This window comes from Haemaphysalis longicornis, unplaced genomic scaffold (assembly GCF_048455015.1).
Source record: "Haemaphysalis longicornis isolate Haplotype H1 unplaced genomic scaffold, Haemaphysalis longicornis Haplotype H1 scaffold_6, whole genome shotgun sequence".
NCBI lineage: Eukaryota > Metazoa > Arthropoda > Arachnida > Ixodida > Ixodidae > Haemaphysalis > Haemaphysalis longicornis.
The window spans coordinates 137,181,567-137,197,674 of NW_027526407.1; the positions used below are offsets into that span (position 1 = coordinate 137,181,567).

Here is a 16,108-nt window from a genome sequence, read left to right on the forward strand (position 1 = left end):
GAGAAAGATACGGGACGAAGGACTCAGTAAAGATACATATCAAGGTTGCAGTCGCCATTGCCAGTGCTATTCGGCTTTTTTCGAAATATTTAATAGGGCCGAATGACGTGTGCTTGTCATGTTTCTTTAATACATTGATAAATAAGCTAAAATCTAAGTCGAGAGAAAATCAGCCGTTTTTCCGGGAGCGGGACTCGAACCCAAATCTCCGCATAACCGGTTCGGTGCGTTCGCCATTACGCTATCCCGCAGCGGCTTCTCTCTCGACTTTAAAGCGGGGGTTTATATTTACAAGAGCTCTGAGGCCGGTCAACTAGCGCCGCCCCTCAACTACCGTGGGACACGTAGAACGTCTTCTTTCCCAGCGGCCGCCACGTAGATCGTGGTCGGAGGTCGGGGTTAGCAATTGGCATATCCGCACTGCTGGAGCCAGTGCCTCGTAATGCATGTAGCAGAACAGAAAGATACGGGACGAGGGACTCGGTAAAGATACATATCAAGGTTGCAGTCGTCATTGCCAGTGCTATTCGGCTTTTTTCGAAATATTTAATAGGTCCGAATGACGTGTGCTTGTCACGTTTCTTTAATACATTGATAAATAGGCTAAAATATAAGTCGAGAAAAAATCCGCCGTTTTTCCGGGAGCGGGACTCGAACCCACATCTCCACATAACCGGTGCAGTGCGTTCGCCATTACGCTATCCCGCAGCGAGTTCTCTCTCGACTTTAAAGCTGGGGTTTATATTTACAAGAGCTCTGAGGCCGGTCAACTAGCGCCGCCCCTCGACTACCGCGGGAGACGTAGAACGTCTTCTTTCCCAGCGGCCGCCACGTAGATCGTGGTCGGAGGTCGGGGTTAGCAATTGGCATATCCGCACTGCTGGAGCCAGCGCCTCGTAATGCATGTAGCAGAACAGAAAGATACGGGACGAGGGACTCGGTAAAGATACATATCAAGGTTGCAGTCGTCATTGTCAGTGCTATTCGGCTTTTTGCGGAATATTCAATGGGGCCGAATGACGTGTGCTTGTCACGTTTCTTTAATACATTGATAAATAAGCGAAAATATAAGTCGAGAAAAAATCCGCCGTTTTTCCGGGAGCGGGACTCGAACCCACATCTCCGCCTAACCGGTGCGGTGCGTTCGCCATTACGCTATCCCGCAGTGGCTTCTCTCTCGACTTTAAAGCGGGGGTTTATATTTACAAAAGCTCTGAGGCCGGTCAACTAGCGCTGCCCCTCGACTACCGCGGGAGACGTAGAACGTCTTCTTTCCCAGCGGCCGCCACGTAGACCGTGGTCGGAGGTCAGGGTTAGCAATTGGCATATCCGAACTGCTGGAGCCAGTGTAATAAAGAAACGTGACAAGCACACGTCATTCGGCCCTATTAAATATTTAGAAAAAAACCGAATAGCACTGGCAATGAAGACTGCAACCTTGATATGTATCTTTACCGAGTCCCTCGTCCCGTATCTTTCTGTTCGGCTATATGCATTACGAGGCACTGGCTCCAGCAGTTCGGATATACCAATTGCTAACCCCGACCTCCGACCACGGTCTAGGTGGCGGCCGCTTGGAAAGAACACGTTCTACGTCTCCCGCGGTAGTGGAGGGGCGGCGCTATTTGACCGGCCTCAGAGCTCTTGTAAATATAAACCCCCGCTTTAAACTCGAGAGAGAAGCCGCTGCGGGATAGCGTAATGGCGAACGCACCGCACCGGTTTTGTGGAGATGTGGGTTCGAGTCCCGCTCCCGGAAAAACGGCGGATTTTTTCTCGCCTGATATTTTCGCTTATTTATCAATGTATTAAAGAAACGTGACAAGCACACGTCATTCGGCCCTATTAAATATTTCGAAAAAAGCCGAATAGCACTGGCAATGACGACTGAAATCTTGATATGTATCTTTACCCAGTCCCTCGTCCCGTATCTTTCTGTTCTGCTATATATATATATATAAATATATATATATATATATATATATATATATTTATATATATATATATATATATATATATATATATATATATATATATATATATATATATATTTATATATATATATATATATATATATATATGTGAGGCCGCGTGTTAAGCAGGCGGGCGTGTGGCTCGCGGAAGAGGATCAACGACGGGTGACACCATGGGTCGAGAACAACTAAAAAAACATATATTCTTCTGAGGACACACAAACACTGGGGAAAAGATCTGGCGACCTGATTGGCAACAAAAAGCAACACACGCGCCACGCGGAGGAATGGCTATAACACTGAAGTCCGAACCAAAGTTCGAGCGGAGGGGAAAACAAAGGAGGCGATACGCTCACGTCTAGTCCATTCGACGCTGGGCGGAATGACGTCGGTAGTACGTGTTGAGCGCTCCCCGTGTAGGGTGCCGGTGGTCCGGAGACGTGGCGGTACACTTTCTCGGTGCCGCCATTTAAGACTCAGAGGCCCCTGGTCGGAACACCGATGCCCGCGCTCGTGCCTGGCCACTCTAGGCCTCGCTCCGAACCTCGGCTCGGATCACGCCTCGGGATCTCGCCAGTGGGAACAGGCACCCCTCGTTGCAGCAGAGGAGTCCCGGAACAGCTCCCGGGACGATTCTCGGAGCACGGCGCGCGAACGCTCCTGGCCTGCCCTCGAACCGCCTCCCGAGAGGAATCCTTGCGCTGTCCCGTACGCGGTCACTGCCGGCACACTCCCTTCTCCTGCTCCGCGCCCCGCGTGGCCCCGCTCGTCGTCCTCTTCTCTTCCACCGTCGGCTTATTTCCGTCGTCTGCTTGTGCGTTGCTGCGGCCGGGAGATGCGAGTCATCACATTCACCCCCCTTCCCGAGAGGTTTGTTTGGAACAAACAAAACTCGGCACATAATGTTAGCACGGCCGCGACGAGACATATGGCACTGAAGCACGTTCTTTCGTGCCAGACTTTCTAGCACCACGACAAGAGTACTGTCCGAAACAGTCCAAAACAGTCTCTAGCCCAATGAAAGGGAAACCAACAAAAGAAACAGCGTTTGCCACTCTTAAAAACACTGTAGACTAAACTGCCTACTTAAAAAGTTGGACAAAGGTGCCTCCTTCCGTGCCTACTCTGTCAGTGGGTGGGAAATGTACAGGTTAATTGGCACGAGCAGTCGGTGGTAGTATAGGAGTTAGAGGAAATGACACACCCGCAACTTCGTTGTTGGGTGCGTGTGGCATCTTGAACCTTGTGGAGGGGTTTCTCTTCTAGGCGCTGGGCAAGAGGTGGACGACCACGTCGATGGCAACACGCCGAAATGCTTCGGTCCCTGGCACGATCTCTCGTGGCTACACGGTATTTAGGCGCAGCGCTCTGGCAAGTGTGACACGACTTTACGAAGCCTGCAGCATCAGCTTTCATCCCAGGCCAGTAGAAATCCTTGCAGACACGCTCCATGGTTCGCTTGATACCCCTGTGACTTCCGAGGGTTCCTTGATGGGCCTTATCCAAGACGATGCTGCGAAGATCCTGGGAGACGACGATTTGCTTTCTTTCTTTTCCGGAGGGCAACTGATGCCGTCGGTAAAGAACACCAGCAGTCTTCCCGAACTCGATCACCGCTGCGTTGAATGTCCCCTTTCTGCCGACCTTGCCGAAAAACTTTCGGAGAGAAGGGTCTTGCTGCTGTAGCGCACATACGTCAGCAGAGGTGACAGTGCAGGGGCTGTCAGCAACGGCAGGTACCTGCGGCATTGTTCTTGGAGCCTCGCTTTTTGATGCGTAGACGCCACTGTGGGGCTTCGATCCTGCTACAGCTGGCGAAGAAAATGGCAGGTTCCGACCACGCAGTACTGCTGGGACCCGGGTGCTGCCTTCTACAAGAACCGTGCTTGCTAATACCGGGTTCTCTTCCTGAGACACCTTGCGTCTGTTTCCGCTGTGATACTCTGGCGGAGCGTGGCGTCGTTGAGTCTTGGTCGGCGCTTCCATCGCAAAGGAATTGGGTCCAGGCAATGAACCTGCTGCTTGGCCCTGGTTCTCGGGCAGGTTTGCGCCAGCTTCAGCCTGGTGTCCGAGATTACGGCCCCTCAAGCAGAAGGCATTCTTCTTGATGGCATGGCTGGAACCAGGAGACGTCGACTTCGTCCAACAGTCAGCTGGCCAATGGCCCTGCTTATTACATAGCAAGCAGTAAGGCCTCGCTTTACGGTCCTGCTGGTCAGGAGGCTTGTCAACTTCAGGTGGCCTGCCCCTCTCGTCTTCTCGACTTCTTGCCAAGTTGTTGAGACCTTGAGCTTCGAGGTACTGGTCAGCTGCTTCGACTAGCTGTTCCAGGTCTTTGTAGCCCCTCTCTTTGAGGAAAATGGCTAGCTTCTCGTGACACCTGTCGAGAAATTGCTCGGCCACCATTTTGTCTCGGAGCGCGACATACGTCTGCTCCGTTTTGGCCAGCTCCTGCCAATTGTCAAAGTAGCCGAGTAGGCGGCCCGCAAATTGACGGCCTGTCTCCGAGTCCTGTGGCTGGGATTCCCTAAACTTGCACCTGTAGCCCTCCTCGGTGTATCTGAACCTCTGTAGTAGGGTCTGCTTTAGTTTAGGGTAATTCATGGCATCCTCAGAAGACATGCGACCCACGGAACTAAGAGCTTCACCAGTCAAGCACAAGTGTAGGGACAGCGCCCACTTGTCTGAGGGCCACCCTTGACTGGTTGCCACCCTCTCAAAACGCTGGATGTAGGCGTCAAGCTCATCTCGATCCTCGTTGAAGGCAGGAATGAACTTGTGAGGGCTGTGGACACCTTGTGTGGCATTAGTCGCAGTGTGGCCTCCCACATCATTAGAACTCTGCGACCCTTCCTGAAGCCGCAGGCTCAGTTCTAGCATGGCACGTTCAGCCTCAATGCGCGCTCTGGTCTCGGACTCTGTCTTCTGGGCTAGTATTGCCGCGTCTTTAGCCGCCTCGCGTTCAGTTGCGCGCCGGTCCCTTTCTTTTATGCGTTCCTCGTCAATCCATTCTTTTAGAGCTGGTCCGGACAGTCCTAGCTCCTTCCCAATGGACATCAACTTTTCTAGATCCATCCTCGCTTGCCACACCCACTTGCCTGCTTAGTCTCAAGAAGGAATTGCAGGTTCGAGTCCTGTCGCGGACGCCAGAAATTGTGAGGCCGCGTGTTAAGCAGGCGGGCGTGTGGCTCGCGGAGGAGGATCAACGACGGGTGACGCCATGGGTCGAGAACAACTAAAAAAACATATATTCTTCTGAGGACACACAAACACTGGGGAAAAGAACTGGTGACCTGATTGGCAACAAAAAGCAGCACACGCGCCACGCGGAGGAATGTCTATAACACTGAAGTCCGAACCAAAGTTCGAGCGGAGGGGAAAACAAAGGAGGCGATACGCTCACGTCTAGTCTATTCGACGCTGGGCGGAATGACGTCGGTAGTACGTGTTGAGCGCTCCCCGTGTAGGGTGCCGGTGGTCCGGAGACGTGGCGGTACACTTTCTCGGTGCCGCCTTTTAAGACTCAGAGGCCCCTGGTCGGAACACCGATGCCCGCGCTCGTGCCTGGCCACTCTAGGCCTCGCTCCGAACCTCGGCTCGGATCACGCCTCGGGATCTCGCCAGCGGGAACAGGCACTCCTCGTTGCAGCAGAGGAGTTCCGGAACAGCTCCCGGGACGATTCTCGGAGCACGGCGCGCGAACGCTCCTGGCCTGCCCTCGAACCGCCTCCCGAGAGGAATCCTTGCGCTGTCCCGTCCGCGGTCACTGCCGGCACACTCCCTTCTCCTGCTCCGCGCCCCGCGTGGCCCCGCTCGTCGTCCTCTTCTCTTCCACCGTCGGCTTATTTCCGTCGTCTGCTTGCGCGTTGTTGCGGCCGGGAGATGCGAGTCATCACAATATATATATAGGTCGTGGGTGCGATTCCCGTCTGATAACGTGGGATTTTAGGTCGATAGGTCGACTTCTTTCTGTATTCCTGTATCAAAAAACCAACAATTACCTCTTTCCGCGCTTTCAAAGACGTTCAAGTACAAGAATAGCACTGGTAATAAGTGAGGACTCTTTTATGTGCCTTCTCGGGGGATCCCTCATCCCCTATATTTCTCTTCCGAATATACAGTAATGCAACATAGCGAGGTTACAATCTTTACCACTCTTCCACACTGAGAAAGCTAAAAATGGCGAAAAACTCCTTACGCTCCTGGGTGTTACGACTCCCTCATCTCTATGCTGAGAATTTTCTCCGTGACACCTTCAGTTTACAAATGTAACACTGTTGTGTGTTTAAATTGCGTTGGGACTTTGAAAGGTAAATATTGCTATTCCTAAGCTCACTTTGATTTGTTTCTGTACAGTTGGCCAGTCCTGGAAAGAGGTTTTAATAGCCATTCATGACGGCGAGGTGTGCGCAGTATTCATTACAGTGAACCCGGATGACGGTAAGAGCAAAACCCACAGAAACTGAAGGCAGTTGTTGCCGCGAGAACTGTAATAAACAGAATACTTTCTCAGTAACAAATAAAATACTGAGGGAAAAAAAGATTTACTTCCGAAACGCGTAATGTTTCATTATTTTTAGAGGACTATGTTTAAAAGGTTGTTTTAAAACGCGACTTATTTTAATCTGAAGGTTTTATTTGTTCATGTAAAAAATCCGGAGCACAATTTTTTTTGAAATAATGCGAGTAATTTATGTTTGGGATTTTCCGAACGAAACATTGGGACGAAATCGATGGAACTGTGAAATATCAATTAGTTTGTAGCTCCACAACACAAAAAATAATTCAGTACGATTTACCGACCAACAATTTCCTGCATTAGGACCCAGATTTGAACTACAAAACTGTCATGTGGGGCTTTAAATGCCTACAAAACGTAAAAAGCTCTGACAACAGCTGAAGCCTTAGCAACTAGTTAAAGCTATAGAATTGAGAGCACTGAAATTCATCGTAGAGTGACAGCACTTATCACCAAAGTCTGGTACAAACGTTGGTGTTCTGCTTAAGCACAAACGCGGATGAGTGTGGACTCAGACACACATTGAAGATCCCCAACTGTTGAACAATTAGCCCGGAACCCACCACTATGCTGTGGTTATCGGTCCAGCTTTTTCATCGGCGCATTCGACCCCACCATAAATCACCTTTAAATGTGCTGTGAATTCGACAACAAGGCCCAGAAAGACGACAATACATTTGTGAAACCAAAAGCTCTGTTTTTTTAGCTACTAGGTCCATAAACAAGTTCTAAATTTGGGTATACAGGGGATAGATCGGCCGTCTTGCATACGTGTAGTTAAGGCAAAATATATGAATACCTGCTTATAGGACAATGGATCTAGAATTCAGTGATCAAGACGTTGGTAGCGAAGAATGCGGATATTGACCTACTCCCTAAGCCAATAAACCGTAAAAGAAAGCAATCCGTGAACGTAATTGAAAAGCCTTAATGTAGTGCCGAAGCACAAAAGATAAATTTGTTGTGTCGAAACCTACCGCTTGACTATAATCCTTTAATAATGCTGAGAGTTGATTGCGGGGAAGATCTTATGCAGGGTGGGCATCCCGATGCCGGATAGCCATACCAGCTCGCCCATCCACTTATCGGCGCAAAAGAGCTGGGAATAATAGAAACCCTAATATATATATTAATTTTTATGCGAGATTTCAAATGAAGCGAACTGTATTATTGGGGCTTTTGAATCCTCTTCACGGAAGCTTTTGGAAAGTTTATTAATTATAAATTGGTCGTTACGTATCATTTTTGATACATTTGAGTTCGAAAGTTATAGGTGTGTATTGCGTACAGCAGACCAGTTTTCTTTTTCGCGTGGTTATGCCGCACTCAATAAACCGAAAAGATATCTTTTGGGCCGCAGATGTTTACAAGGGCATGTATGTTTGAAATTATTGTTATCATGTACAGATACGCTTACGCTAATACGCTATCTACAGTTATGCACCTTACTACGCCATATTTCATGTGCTAGATATATAGGCTCTCCGGAAGGTAAATAAGGACATCACCGTTGTTCAGCTTCGGCAAAAGGTATTCAAGTACACAAAATAAATCTTTACGTTGGGTACAATAAATACGACGTCCCGCTATAAAGGTAGCCTGCGTTAAATTCTCATGTGATAAAAAAAACTTGCACCATTCGCTGCCTTATTTTCACAAAATAATGGAACGATTATTTATTTTAAAAAGCCCACGAAGAACCCTTGTTACCTCGATGTAACCATCAAGTAATCAAGCTATTCTTATTTTATTCATTTCCTTTCTGGGGTTTCCGCACAGGCGGCATATACTGCAAACAGCCTCGAGGCCCCCGCGGTCGTATACTCCAACAAAAGGCCCGAGCCACTCCCGCGTGCCGGTAGAGGATTAGTTAAGCGACCTCCCCCAGGTTCATGGTCAGGAACGACCCCTTCGACCGCCCGGACAGAGTGGAAGAATAGACCGAAGTATGATGAATGCCGCCCGCCCGTCCTGCTGGTCGGCGGAACCTTGCATGTTTTGAGCCAAAGTACGGAGATAGTACCTACACTCTTAACGAGCCTTCCTATTGGTTTGTGGGGTTGGCGTCACTGAAACGTGTGTGCGGCTGCGACTGCTTCCTGTAAACCATTCCCGTAATGTCAGTGACCATTGGAATGCTGTGCCCCCAGTGATTTTGTGAGATCCTTCGTGTTACTGCTTTGCGCTTTCCTTTCATGAGCAGAGCGGCGCCCGTCTGAAGCGGATGGTCCCTGTCACTCTTTCTACAAGCTGACGATTGATAGAGGACAGCGTTTTGAAAGATTTGTGTACTCTTCTCTCCCCTATGCATGTATAGGTTTGTTTTTGTTTTCTCTTTTTTCTCTCTCTCCCAATTTCTCTTTTTGTTAACCTTTACCTCAATTCGCAGAGGGGGTCTGTTTTTTGTTGCTTTTCTCCCCAAATCTCTCTCTCTCTCTCTCTCTCTCTCTCTATCTTTTTTTCGGCGTCGTTGGACGACGAGCTTATAAATACGTGCAGAGAAATACAAAATGTTGTCTCTATAAAGGTCGGCATCCTATAGAAACGTCGACCCATAAAAAGCTTTGTTAGAAGCTATACCCATTGTTTTACTATTTGTTACGGCAACCTAAGACAGCCCTTCTCCAAAGTATCACTTGCAATGGCTGCCGTCAATGCTTCTACGAAACGGATCATCTGGAAATTCCCCCAGCATGCACCCACCTGTGCCGTCGTGGGTCAATCCCAAACGAAGCATCTCCATACGCACTTCGACCCGCCAAGCCCGGACTCCCCAGCGTTCATATCTCAGCCTGGGGCCCGAATTGACGACGTCGGGGGACTGCTGGACTTCGTGCCACGAGGATCGTCCCTCCTAATCCTCCACGTCGGTACTAACGACATCGCGAGGACGACAGCTGAGACAGCAATTCAGAGGTACCGTACCCTTTTTCATCACATCAATGCCGAAATACGAGACATTGGAACCATTTTTGTGTCATTGGTGCGGCCCTGGGGCCCTAACGAGAGACTACGCTAGCCCAACTTGAGAAGAGTAGAGGTGATCAATACGCACACATTCAACTGCATGCTCGTAGACATGTGCAAAGAAATGTCCGGCGTATTCTACCTCGATCACGCTATGCATCACTTCTCCCCTCGCATGGTGTTGGCGGCGGATGGGTTGCACTCGAAGTTTACGGGAGTATCACTACTCTCTTGGAACCTGTACAACCTGCTGCTGAGAACCCGGAAACCCCAAATCGGAGATTGGAGAGACCACGCGCTCCGCCTTACCACCACGCAACTACAATCGACGAGCCCGAACGTCCCCTGCATGAACAGCCATCACATGGACGATACGGCCTACCCCACATGCCCCAGTGCAACTAGCCACCTGCAGCCAGTGACACCATCCTTCGCCCAGGTGGTCAGGTCGAACAGTCCCTCCGGAAGCAGTAGAGAACCGGCGCACAGCCCAGTCACCCTTTCAAACGCCCACCGAAGGCTTACGGCTGTGAGTGGGCGTACAACTGTGGCCCCACAAAGGAGCGAGGCACAGTCTGCGGACTCAACGCAGAAACCGAGGCGAACACCTTGCAGCGTCCCTTCCGAGGGTACCAACAAAAAACCCCAAAAGCCTCGTAAAGCACCCCAACCATCCAAACCAATCGCCGGATCAAGCAGCGCACCTGAACATCCCCAAGGCCCAGACCCAGGGCTCTCAGCCACAAGCGCACCTCCGTCGGAAGGCCTGCAGGCGATCGAGCCCAAGCCCGGGAAATCTGAACTCAACCAACGGACTTCAACGAGCCCACAACCTTCTGACCCCCAGCCGAGCGCGAGAGACTGCGGATGTTGGAATCCAGTCCAGAAAACGAGAAAAGCTCTGCCACCCCCGCCGTCAAAAGGTACGATCTCCGAAAACACTGTGGCTCTGCACGTTGCATTTACATGAATTGACATCGTGGCCGTGCAACAGTTCCGACTTCCTTTCCTTTAGATGACACGCGCGATCAGCTGCTGACGCCGAATTTTTTTAAGATAAGAAAAACAATTGACAAGCGGGTGCGCCATGACCTACATGTGCGTACACCCAAAATATATCAAAAGGCTGGGATCGCCCCCCGGGGCCGGGCCTTCTTCTATCGTTAACACCACCGATGCATACCTTTAACAAACGTGAAACACAAAATGGGAACGACATTTTTAAATCCCCATAACTTCAGGTAACTAAAATCGTAGTGGACAATTGTGATAATACACTCGCGTCTCTGAGGGCGGAGGAGTTTAGTGCGAGGAATAATATTGTCCTTTCTGCCCTGGAGGCCAGCGAACTACAACTTTTCGAGAAAAAAAAGACATGAAATAATGAAGAGTAAAATAAAAAAAAATTGTCAAGGAATAAAGTTTTATACTCAAACACGTTTTCTTAAATCAATTCAGCTCTTTACCACGCGGACACTGGGAATCCTAAAATTACACCCTCAATTCGGCCCTGCAAGTCGAAAGAAAGACCAATAACTCAAAAGATCATAGATGAAAATATGATTAACCTCTCCGGAGTACAGCTTACTATTCATGAGAGGTCGTTAATCTCGCGCGGGCTGACATTTTACCAATTTACAGGCCGATACAATGAGTTTGACTTGCTAAAAGATCTGGACAATATTTCACGGAATTTGCGCCTTGAATAATATTTTTTCGATGAGCCAGCGAAAGAGCGCACTGCCCCAACCTCCCTCAATGTAGGGTGGCAGTGGACGCCGAAATCGGAGGGAGATAAACACTTGGACTCGTACATTGCGGGCGTTCAAAGAGACGTTTTGCGAGCTTATAACGCTCGCAAACCAGGGGCCCAGAATCTTTCTAGAGAGGAGTGCGAAGCACCTAAAACACTGAGTGATCGAACAGACATTGTCATAAAACCGGCCGATAAAGGGGGCGGAATTGTTGTACTTAATAAACCAGACTACATTCAAGAAGGCCACCGTCAGTTAAATAACTAACTTTTCTACCAAAAACTTGACGCAGATCAAATTTTTCAACATCAGGAAATATTAACAACACTAAATAACCTTGTAAAAAATGTGAGAAATAGAGCCACGCCTCCGTAAAGCACTTACTGCAGCACACGCAACTCCAGGAAGGTTTTACATGTTGCCTAGAGTTCATAAAGAAAGGAACCCTGGTAGACCAATAATTTCGGGAAGAGGCACTCTCACCGAACCAATATCAAGCTACACAGACTCCCTGATTACGAAAATACCCGCCACCCATTCGGCGTATCTTCGTTATACTAACCACTTCCTACGGGAAATCGACAACATAAAAATCCCTGATGGCGCCTTTCATGTAACTCCAGATGTAACTTCTCTGTACACACATGTACCTTACCGAGATGGGATTGAAGCCCTGGTTGATTCCTATAGCATACAGCTGGATCACGATTCTCCAAGTCCTCAAGTTATTGGAACTTTGGCCAAGCTAGTGCTGGAGTTAAATAGCTTTGAATTCCACGATCAATATTACCTACAAATAAGCGGCATGCGATGGGCACTCGAATGGCACCCAACTACGCTAATATAATTGTGAACGATCTCGAAACACAATTCTTATAAACCCGTGAAATCAGGCCACTTTTTTGCAACCGCTTTCTGGACGATGTATTCCTTATTTGGACCGGTACGGAGGAGAACTTAATCGACTTCGTCGAGTGTTTCAACAAGGCCAATCCATGCATCGCATTCACTTATACCTACTCAACCACGGAAATCAATGTCCTTGACGTGAATATAAATACAGACAGAGGAGAATTGATCACTACCGTGCACAAAAAACCTACCGATAGGCACCAAGTTCGCTCCAATAAACTTGTTTCTCCTTCAAGACAACTGCGTTGTCCTTGGCTTCGCGAAAATATGCACTTCGACAGTTGTCATCCGCGCCACTGCAAAACGAGTATCCCATACTCGCAGGCCCACCGATTTAGGAGAATTTGTTCCCGCACCGAGGACTTCGAGGCAAACGCATAAAACTTGCGCAATGTACTCGCGAAGCAACAATACCCACCACCCATAGTCAACGAGGCTATTTGTAAAGCGGCCAACCTTGATCGCGAAGAGTTGCTGCACCATGAAAAAGAACTACACCAGAAAGGGAGAGGCAACCTGGTTCTGACATTCGAGGGCAACTCCCCGAACATAAACAAAATCTTGAAAAAGCATTTCAACGTGCTACAACAGAGTGAACGGCTCTCAAAAATCTTCCCCACCCCTCCTCGTGTCGTATATAGACGCCCCCAAAAAATTAAAGATTACCTTGTACACGCCAAAATTGAGAGGACACCCTAAGGTGAGTGTCACCAATGCGGAAAGGCATGGTGCCGCGTATTTAAACACATGCAGACAACCACGGTGGCAGAAAGCCCCAACTCCAATTTCAAACATTTAGGTCACGCGACACTCGACTGCGAATCTTCTAATGTCGTGTACCTACTAGAGTGCGGTGTTTGTGGCATTTATACATTGGCCAGATGGACACGGCATTCCGCATGCGCTTCAACAACCATCGCGCACATGTTCCTTCACTACGGGATCTACCCTTATCCCAGCATATTAACTCCGAAAACCACCAGTTCGATTCCATCAAAGCTACACTTTTACAGAGTAGATTTTCTACTACAAGAGGAGAACGCGAACAACGTGAATCTTACATTATTCACAAATTTAATACCGTATAGGCAGGTATGAATGTTAGCCCGGGCATTATGTCGTTTATACATGCTGTTGAAAGTCTGGCTGCGGAATAACCTCCTATCTAAATTGTAAGTCTCTGTGTTGTTTAAACAAGTAATCAAGCTATTGTTATTTTATTCATTTCCTTTCTGGGGTGTCCGGACAGGCGGCATATACCACATACAGCCTCGAGGCACCCGCCGTCGTTTACTCCAAAAAAGGCCCGAGCCACTCCCGCGTGCCTGTAGAGGATAATTTAAGCGCCCTTCCCCGGGTTCATGGTCAGGGACGACCCCTTCGACTGACCGAATAGAGCGGAAGAATAGACCGATGTATGATGAATGCCGCTCGCCCGTCCGGCCGGTCGGCGGAACCTTGCTTGTTTTGAGCCACAGTACGGAGATCCTACCTACACTCTTAACGAGCCTTGGTAGGCTTGGTGTTACTGAAACATGTGTGCGGCTGCGACCGCTTCGTGTAAACCATTCCCGTAATGTCCGTGACCATTGGAATGCTGTGCCCCCAGTGATTGTGTGAGATCCTTCCTGTTACTGCTTTGCGCTTTTCTTTCTTGAGCAGAGCGGCGCCCTTCTGAAGTGGGTGGTCCCTGTCACTCTTTGTACAAGCTGACGAAAGATAGACAGCGTTTTGAAAAATTTCTGTACTCTTCTCTGCCCTGTGCACGTTTAGACTTGTTTTTGTTTTCTCTTTTTTCTCTCTCTTCCAATTTCTCTTCTTGTTATCCTTTACCTCAACTGGCCGAGAGGGTGTGTTTGTTGTTGCTTTTCTCCCCAAATTCCTCTCTCTCTCTCTCTCTCTCTCTCTCTCTCTCTCTCTATCTCTCTCGTTCTTTCGGCATCGTTAGACGACGAGCTTATAAATACGTGCAGAGAAATACCAAATGTTGTCTTGATAAAGGTCGGCATCCGACCGCAATATCGACCAATAAACAACTTTTTTAGAAGCTATACCCATTTTTTGCTTTCTATCTATCTATATATATATATATATATATATATAGAGAGAGAGAGATATAGATATGGCCTATGTTTCAACAAAGAGAACTTGCTTTTAGGCCGCAATCGTGCTTTTATCTTGTTCGATGTTTTTCTTCTCTTGTGTTCTCTACCATCTTCAAAGTTCTACTACTCCCTATATATGTATATATATATATATATATATATATATATATATATATATATATATATATAGAGAGAGAGAGAGAGAGAGAGAGAGAGATACATACGCAAGCAAGTACGTAAGGTTTAATCCCCCGAGCTCCCGCTTCCTTATCCTCTGTATCCCTGCTTGGCTTCAGTTACACCACCTTCGCGGAGGATTTCCGGCTGAACGCGCCCACTTTTGGCTTCCGGTTTTCGCCTTCACACTAGGCCATGACTGCGAGCCTGACCGAAGCGTAGCGAAATGTCAGTCTGCTTTGCCAATCTTTTTTTCATGCGCGACATATGGACAGCGAAGTTGTCTCTTTTGCGCTTGTCAAGGTTTGCTGTGTCCGAGGTGGTGGCCACTCGCCAAATATTCGTGCCTAAGCGCTCCGTGCTGACGAATGGCCCGTGAAACTTAGGTAGAAGCGTCTGGCCTGTTGCCTGAGTCCCTCGTTGCACCAAACCTAGCCACCGACACCATATAGCCATGCGCGTCGATGTCTGCAATAGTTGTATTTCTTCTGGTTCCTCTGCGCATCGATGGTGCTCCTCCGTGCGTCTGTTCTGATATTGCGGCAGCACCTACCGATCGACAGGTCGGCCGACTTTGACGGGAGTATCCAAACTGGCCGCGACGTCCAACCTCAAGAGTTGCCCGTAAACGACTTCATACGGGGTTTTTCCGGTTGAAGATTGGAAGGACGTCTTGACCGAGTAAGCAGCGGATGGCAGGTGTCTGTCCCAGTCGGCTTCCCCTGCCTTGTGGGTCTCCATGTACGGTGCCAGTAGTGTTTGAAGCGTCTTTTATTTCTTTCTGTAAGGCCGTTAGCCTGGGGGTGGTAGGAGGATGCAAAATGGTGTTCGAGTTCCGCTCGGCGAAAGAAAGATCCTAGCTCGCGGCTGCAGAAAGTCGTTCAGCGGTCTGATATTAGCTTTTTGGACATTCCATATCTCCGTTGGAAATTATTTTTCAGGAACTTGATCACGTGACTTGCAGCTAGGGAGGGTACATTGCGGCCTCGACCTATTTTTAGAGGTTGCCCTCGGCGACAATGATACAGCGGTTTCCGTCAGCCATGGTGGGCAAATGCCCCATGTTATGTATGGTGTTAAATGCTGCCTCTGGAGGCACGATGTGGCTAAGTGAGCCTGGATGAATTCCCAGAATCCTTTTGTACAGCTTGCAAACTTCACAAATGGCTCCAAAGAGCGAATTTGGCTTTGCATCTTTGGCCACCCAAAGCGCTCCTCTAATTTCCGGAGGGTTGCGAGCTACCCAATGTGTCCGCCCTTGGGGGAGCCATGAACGGCGCGCGAAATCACAACCCTCAACACGACAGGAATTGCAATGACGTGGTATTCCTCCTTGCGACTTTCGACCACACGAGGCGATGTTCTAACTTACAATCGAATGCAATTAACCAAAGCACGCTTATTAGGGGCCAACGTGGGCCCAAAACAGGACAAAAAAACGAGCGTGGAGTTCACGTTGCGAACCACTTCCCAACTGCGCCCGCGTGACCTCCTCTTCTTTTTCTTCTCCTAGACATCTCAGCGCGTGCTCACGCGACCCCCTCGCCTCGGAGTGCTCCCCATCCCGCTGCGAGACTAGAAGGGCACGGGCTGGTGCGACTCGCATTGCGCCAGTGCATGTGTCAATACTCCCCTTTCGCTTGACTCTTTTTAACACGTCTTGTCCTGGACACCTGGGGCAAAGACTTTCTTTTTTAAATT

At 48.8% G+C, this 16,108-nt stretch overlaps 1 long non-coding RNA gene across 1 annotated transcript in view; it reads left to right on the forward strand.

Annotated features, from left to right (window-relative positions):
• LOC144141951 (uncharacterized) overlaps positions 1–16,108 on the forward strand; it is a 66,755-nt gene that overhangs the window by 37,406 nt on the left and 13,241 nt on the right. The window contains exon 2 of the long non-coding RNA XR_013316771.1: positions 6,330–6,413. This is a non-coding gene — a long non-coding RNA (uncharacterized LOC144141951). The remainder of the gene's footprint in view (positions 1–6,329; positions 6,414–16,108) is intronic.